The sequence below is a fragment of the Tenrec ecaudatus genome, chromosome 4 (assembly GCF_050624435.1).
Source record: "Tenrec ecaudatus isolate mTenEca1 chromosome 4, mTenEca1.hap1, whole genome shotgun sequence".
NCBI classification, from domain to species: domain Eukaryota; kingdom Metazoa; phylum Chordata; class Mammalia; order Afrosoricida; family Tenrecidae; genus Tenrec; species Tenrec ecaudatus.
Window position 1 is genome coordinate 163217151 of NC_134533.1, and position 7659 is coordinate 163224809.

A 7659-nucleotide genomic window follows, 5' to 3' on the forward strand; every position below is an offset into this window, starting at 1 on the left:
GTTATCTGAAGTTACCCATGGGAGGCATTGGCAAGTGAAGGGCACTGAGAGATATAGAATGTTCTAGGCATTTTAATTTTCCTACATCTATGCTTTGCCATTATTTTGACAGTGCATATATTCTTCTATGTATTTTCTTGTTTTAAGTGCCTTCTTTATTACCTTCCATTTCACTGAGCTTCGTACTACAGTTTATTCTTGCATGTTTGTGTCACTCTGGGTACTTTAGAGAAACAAACCCACAGAAACTCATGTATAAGAGAGAGTTTATTATATAAAGGGTAAGTGCACATCAAGAAAACATCCCAACCCAGTGCTGCCCAAGCCCACAAATCCAACATTAACTCATATGACCAACACCAATCCACAAAGTCCTCGTCCATCCCACAAAACACACACTACACACCAACTATAGAATGAAAGCCTAGTTAGTGAACGTGTAAGCATCTCAGCACTGGCAGGGGTCTCCACATGGCTGCTCCAGCACCCAGGGCTGCATCGGGGTAGATCTATGTGGCTTCTCTTTGGGGATGTCTTGTAGGAAGTGAGCCTTACCAGCTGAAAAGGAACTGGCTAAGGCAGCTACACCCTGGTCCAACAATCAGCAAGCAAGAGACCTGAGAACTAGAAAGGCGAGGCTCACTGAGCCATTTATCTCTCTGACCTTCAATTAACCCCACATGTGTTTATTGGCCAGGTTGGCACAATAAACTTAAACTATATCAATCTTCAAACAGTATAGTAATAATCCCCCTTTGTAAGAAAAGAAACTATTTGGGAAGCCTGTTGGCTAAGTGGTTACGTGTTGGGCTGCCAACTACAAGGTCAGAAGATATCAACCACCAGCCACTCATCCAGAGAAACAAGAGGCTTTCTACTGTACAGAGTCACAGTGTCAGAACTCCCCAAAAGCAGTTCCACCCCATCCTTTAGGGTTGGTATGAGTTGGAGATAATGATGAAAGTAAGTATGGGTGTTTTCATTTTGTTTTGTTGGGGGGTTGCTTTTCTTTTGGGTGGAACTACTTAAGTTGCTCACATTCCGTATTTATTTCCAACAACTCTAAAAATGATACCTTCATTAATTTAAATTTTTTATAGCTCTTTTGGTTTTACTCCCTGATTCCTCCTGGATTCTAACTGTATTTACACTTTTAAAATCTACTGCCCATAATAATTTGGAAGAAATATTTATGAAAATAAAGTTTTGAATATATTGAGGTATTTTTTCTGAAGTTACTTTGCCACATATTGTCCCATTTTTATTGAAGAGGTATGTTTGCTCAGATGCTTGATATATATATATATATATTTATATATATACTATATATATATTATATATATATAAAACATTTCTCAAACTACTTTAACATGGTCTGGTAAAAGGAGAGCAAGAAAAGCATTTCAGCCAGCATCACTTTCCATCCTATCTTTAGTGCTTCTGGTCAATATTGTCTGAATTTACCCAAATAGAATTTTTTTAAGGCCTAAGATGGAAAACAGAAAGGTGGATCATACTTTAGAGAAAGTACATATTCAATGAATAAATATTTCTGGTACAAGAAATTCTGGCGTCCTTTTTAAAAAAGAAAGAAAGAAAATAAATTCTGGCTTCCTACTTAAATAAATAAATAAGAACAGATTGTGTTGGTGTATGTACAACTGTTACTAAAAACTATTTAACTATGGAAATGTATACTATGTGAATATTATATCAAGACTACTAAAAAAAGAAACAAAATTTCATTAGTGGTTACCATGGGTGAAGGAGGAAGACATATAATGGGGAGGCATTGAGTTTATGTTAACAGTGGTGGAATAATTTGCTAAAATATATCAATAAGGGAAATTCCCAGGAGTTATTTTAATACAGGTATTAAAGCTTCTTATTGGACAATTAAAATTTTTTAACCAATTAAGAAATGGATGAAGGAAGCGATGATAGATGCATGGCAACTGATAGTGAGTAAGAAGTTTCTAGAAATGGCAGTGAACAAGAACCAAGGTTTCTGGTATATCAATCAGTAAGGGGAGTTCTCATTCCTTCAACAGTTATTGCATCAGAGACTTAGGGGCAGTTCCACTCTGTTCTATTTGAGTTGGAATCAACCATATGACCATGAGATTAGAATATTTTTTTCTTTTTCCAGAGAAGAAGGATAAACCTAATTTGAATGATAATGTTCGAAGGAAGTACTCACATTCCTGGAAGAGTTAAAAATTTTCAAAAATCCTGGGTAAAGCCAGCGAATTACAAATCCAGACAGTGTTTCTATGCTAACAGATTGATGCTGGATGCTTGCTTTTTCTTTCTACACTTAAGTTTTCCAACTCATTGGGCAAGTCCTATCCGTACTTCTCTGACGGAACTTTTAAAAATCTGCTGAATGTGAATTATTTCACATAATTCACATATCTTGACAGCAACCTTTAGACTAGTCTTTGACCAAATAACTGAGACTCATAGTCAAGCAGTATTGATGCATGAAATTAACCATCATATATGGGAAGACTTATGAAGAAAGCCAAATAATAGAAAGTACCTGTGAAGGTAGATAGTCATTGAAGTTATATATGCTGACCAGTTTTTTTTATTTTCCATCTTTGATATTAAAAAAAGAGGTTTGGATTAATGAAAAAACAGCCCAACTGAACTCACTGCCACCAAGCCATAGCCAATACTAACTCATAGGGACCCACTCTGGGTTTCTGAGGCTATAATGGCTTATGGTGGTAGGAAGCCCTGTCATTCTCTCCTGGAGTTGCTGGTGGTTTGCGAACTGCCCACCGGGTAAACACTACCCCAGCAGGGCTCCACCATAATTCAGGAAAAGAAGATGAGGCAGCCAGGTTGACGAAGAGATATTTCAAAGATAACCTTATCTGTTTAGAAATCATTGAATGTGGATGATCTTGATCTCAGGGTTCATTTCCAGTAAATAAATAGCTTTTTAAAAGAGTGGCTATTTTCTACAAATTTAATTTTAATCATACTAACCTAAAAACCTTCATATGATGCCATCTATTACTTTTTTCTTCAGTAAGTATTATGACTCTACAGAGATCAATTCTTGGGAAAGATATGAATCATTTAATCAATCTATGAAAGAAATGGCTGCTCATATTCCTTTTCCTCCTTTGTAAATACATCTGCAATTCATGAACATTTGAATCAAGACATTACTATTTTCTTTTCCAAATTAGTATATAAAGTTTGAAATATAAGATATTTTATAAGCACGTCTTTGTTATCAGTGACTCAGATGGCATAATATTAGACCCAGGAAAATCTAACTAATGGGGATTTCTTATTGATCTTCAGTCCTGTTTGCTGTATTTCTGACCTCCGAAAACAAAATATATTTTTTGTTAACTCAATTGAACAAAGCAGAACAAAATACTAGAATCATTTATTCTTATCTTTATCATGTCTAAATACTTTTTTGTAGTCATAGAGAAATATTTTTCAAATGGTTCTATAAAATGACCAATTGTCCTTTAGTTTATTTTAACCTACTTATTGTCGCGTTCATTTGTACCATCTTCCATTTATACTTTATAGTTATTAAAAATGTTAAGAGTAAGCCAAAGAATAATATGTTCTAAGTTACCATTGTGTTTAGTAAATTATTTTTTGCTTAATTGACTTTGCTGCTATAGAACAATTTCTCCCTAGACTGATGCTTTTCTTTTTAATATTAACACCATTCCTTCTTCTTGCTTTGAGTGCTTAAAAAAAAATACTCTCTATTTCTTTACTCACTCAATTTTTTGCATGTGTTAATAGTGCTCAGGCACAGAACCTGTTTACTGTTATCATGTCACTCATACTTGACTTTTTCCCTGGCTCTACAATACATAGTTCCTTAAGTTCAATCTCATTTTATTCTCAAGAAGCAATTTCCCAAACAAAAAGTGACTATTTTCAAACTCTTGATTTTGAAATCCATCACTCATAAGGATTCTTTTAAAAATAATCCACTCCTTTCACACTAAGATTCTTAAGTCCCCAAGGTTGTTCCTTAATGATGAAATTATAATAAAATGTATATAAGGCATGTTATTTTTCTTCAAAATTAAGATAGCATTTTATGTGTGCTTTACAGGTCCTGTCATTTGAGAGGTATCCATGTCAATTATAAAAGAACCTTTCTGGGTTTCTATCTCACCCATTTTGTGGCAAAAACAACTCCATGAACTCTTCCAAAATAGTTCTGTCAATCTACAAGGGGTAGGCTTCAATAATGAATCTTCTAACACATGTGAATGCTATTTTAATTTTTTCCTCCTGTTAAGGTTCTAAAGTCTCTGATATCTACTGATGCTAAAAATAGAAGGCGTGATGTCAAGTTACCCTTGAAGCCTCACTGAGTTTATGCGGCTGCTGTAATTATCTGTGCTGAATGAGTCAATGGGCAAGGTTTAAAGCAATAGGCTTCACAGAAGGTGGATATACCTTCAAAGTAAAGCAGGTCAACACACAGCATCTCCACAGAAGCTTCTGCTACTGCTTCTGTTGCCCTTGCAATGACCACTATCGTCCCCATATTACACTAGCTCACTGTGATCTCACTGCTTTTGTTCACATGGGGATTAACTCTACTCTTGTGTTATATTGCTGGTTGGATAGGCGCCATACACAATTGGTCCTTTGGAGTGTCATGTTTTTGTTGCTGTTTTGAGAGATTTTATTCGCTCATTTTTAAAAGTTTCTTAACACTGCTCCTCCCCACCTTCTTTGGGCATAATTATACATGAGTAGTTCCAGAGTACATTAAAGATCCCATGACTCACAGAATAATCCCCAATTTCCAAAGATTATGCATTTTTTAAAATAAAACTCTCCCTCCCCAAACCCCAACCAGGAAAGTCCTTGTAACACATGGAAGCAAGTCTAGTCATAGGCCCCAACAAGATTTCCTACTGACTACCAGCCAAACTCATTGCCATTGCGTTACAGTGACCCGATAGGCCTGAACTGCACCTGTGGGTTTCCAAGACTTAGATTTTAACTCTTTAGAGGAGTACAAGTTCTGGGTCATGCTGGTACATTTGCTCTATAAAATATATATGCTGTTCCATAAGCTACACCACCATTAGCTCCCTACACAGACTGAATTGGGCCATTTTTATAATAAGGATTTTAATCTTAAGATTTAGAAGACCTCACTTTTCATGTCTCACAACATTTAATACTTTGAAGATGTTTCACTGTCATAAACCTCAAAACTATCCCTCTGAAATTGACTGCTTTATTAAAAGTCTCCTTTTGCTTAGAATAAGAATGTTAAGTAGTAGTTACTTATTGTGTCTTTTATAGAAAAAGACCACCATGCTAATTTTCATCATTGAGGTGAGGATGTTCCATGAAATTATATTGTCTTCTTTGACTGATTTTACACAAGTCCAATCAACCCCCCCCCCAACCCGAGTAAGTCACTTATGCTATTTCAAAACAAATCTTTAAAACATATGTGTTTATTTCTCTACTGAGCCCCTCCCTGTTTATCTCTCATTTAGATAATGTAGAATGGAAAGTTGCAACACAAATGCTATATAGCATTCTCATGGAACTTGTTGAAAATATAGAACACTCGTTCTTATCTCAGAAAATAGAACCAGCATTTTAACAAAATCTCTCAGTTATTCTGTATGTTCAGAAATTTTAGAATCACTGAAGAAACTATCCATGGACTGTAATTTAGTCCTTATTCAATACTATTTTTTCCTCCTTTAACCAATATATTCTCAGGTTTGTTTCCAAATTATTTTATTCATAAACATATTTATCTTCACACCTTTACTATACTCGCAGAGTATTTGTTGTATAATTTAAATAGACTTTTTCAAAGGTAATATTATTTATAAAATACAGTATTTTAATATTCACAATTGACATATATTTTCCATAGCACTACTCAGGTAATATCATTCCCCATTTCACTATCACTGCTTTTCAATTTCCTTGTTTATTAACTAATTTTATAAGTAAGATATGCAAAATATTATTTCTATAATAAAAGAATATAATCATAAAATGATCAATGGGATCTGCTCTATGTATGCTCAGATCTTATTCATTGCATTATGAAATGTCTTTATTGGCATTTAAATATTCCATAGTTCCCTGGAACTTACTAACTACAGTAAGTTCTCCTACAAACTCCTCCTGAGTTTTTAGAAATGGATAAATGTGTTAGTTAACTTCTGTGTCAGCTTGGTCCTGGCTGGGATTCCCCATGACTTACCTACAAGATCTCCCAGTTAAGCTGACTGATGATGACTGGGTGTGACCTATTTTAATATGTATAAAAGAATTGCTCCAGAGAATTGGTTACTTTTCCTTCGTTCCTTCCCTCTAGTGTGGATCCTTGAGATGTAAATTTGCAGCCAGCAATATTGGGACATATTCCTGGTTCACCCTTACATCTAATCCACCCAACTCTCTCTGTGAAAGAGAGGAAAAACTCCAGTGTTAATATCTAACAACCAAACTGGACATAACTGCTTCTACAACCATGTGAGCCATATTTTAAAATCATTTTATTGGGGGCTCGTACAATTCTTATCATAATCCAAACATCCATCCACTGTGTCTAGCACATTTGTACATTTGTTGCCATCATCATTCTCATAACATTTGTCTTCTACTTGAGCCCTTATATCAGCTCCTCATTTTCCTCCTCCCTTCCCATTCCCCCCTCCCTCATAAACCCTTCATAATTCATAAATTATTATTATTTTGTCATATCGTATACTGTCCAACATCTCACCTTGCCCACTTATCTGTTGTCCATCACCCATGGAGGAGATCATACGTAGATTCTTTCTACCCCACATTCCCTCCACCCTCCAGGCGTCACCATTCCCACCAATGGTCCCAAAGGGGTCATCTGTCCTGGTTACCCTGTGTTTCCAGTTCCTATCTGTACCAGTGTACATCCTCTGGACTAGCCAGACTTGAAAGGTAGAATTGGGATCATGATAGTGGGAGGAGGAAGCATTTAAGAACTAGAGGAAAGTTATATGTTTCATCATTGCTACATCGCACCCTGACTGGCTCATCTCCTCCCCACTTCTCTTTTTATAAACATATGGTGTTAGTGATTTTACTTCTATAGAAAATTCAGATAAGCACATTGTACCTTAGAATAATAGGTGCAAAGATATTCTAGCTGCCAGAGGTTCAGACCAGATTCAGGAGCTGATGTGGAACAAGGGATGTCATTGCTAATGCCAGATGGTTCTTGGCTCAAAGCAAAGAATACCAGAAATGCGCTTGTATTTTTGACGATGCAAAGGCATTGAACTGTGGGGCTCAGAACACACTGTGGTCAGCTTGGAAAAGAATGGCAAATACAGAACACTTCATTCTGATCCCGCGGGCCGTTGTTCAAACAGAACAAGCATTGCCTTGTTCAAACAGAACAAGGCAATGCTGCGTGTTTTAAAATCAGGAAAGGTGTGCAGTAGAGCTGTATCCTTTCAGCATATTCATTCAGTCTGTGTGCTGGGTAAATAAACAGATAAATTGCTTTATGTGAAGAAGAATTCAGCATCAGGCCTAGACTAAGGCTTATTAACAACCTGAAATATGCAGATGACTCAATTTTGCTTGTTGAGAGTGAGAATGAATTAAAGCAGTGGTTCTCAACCTGTG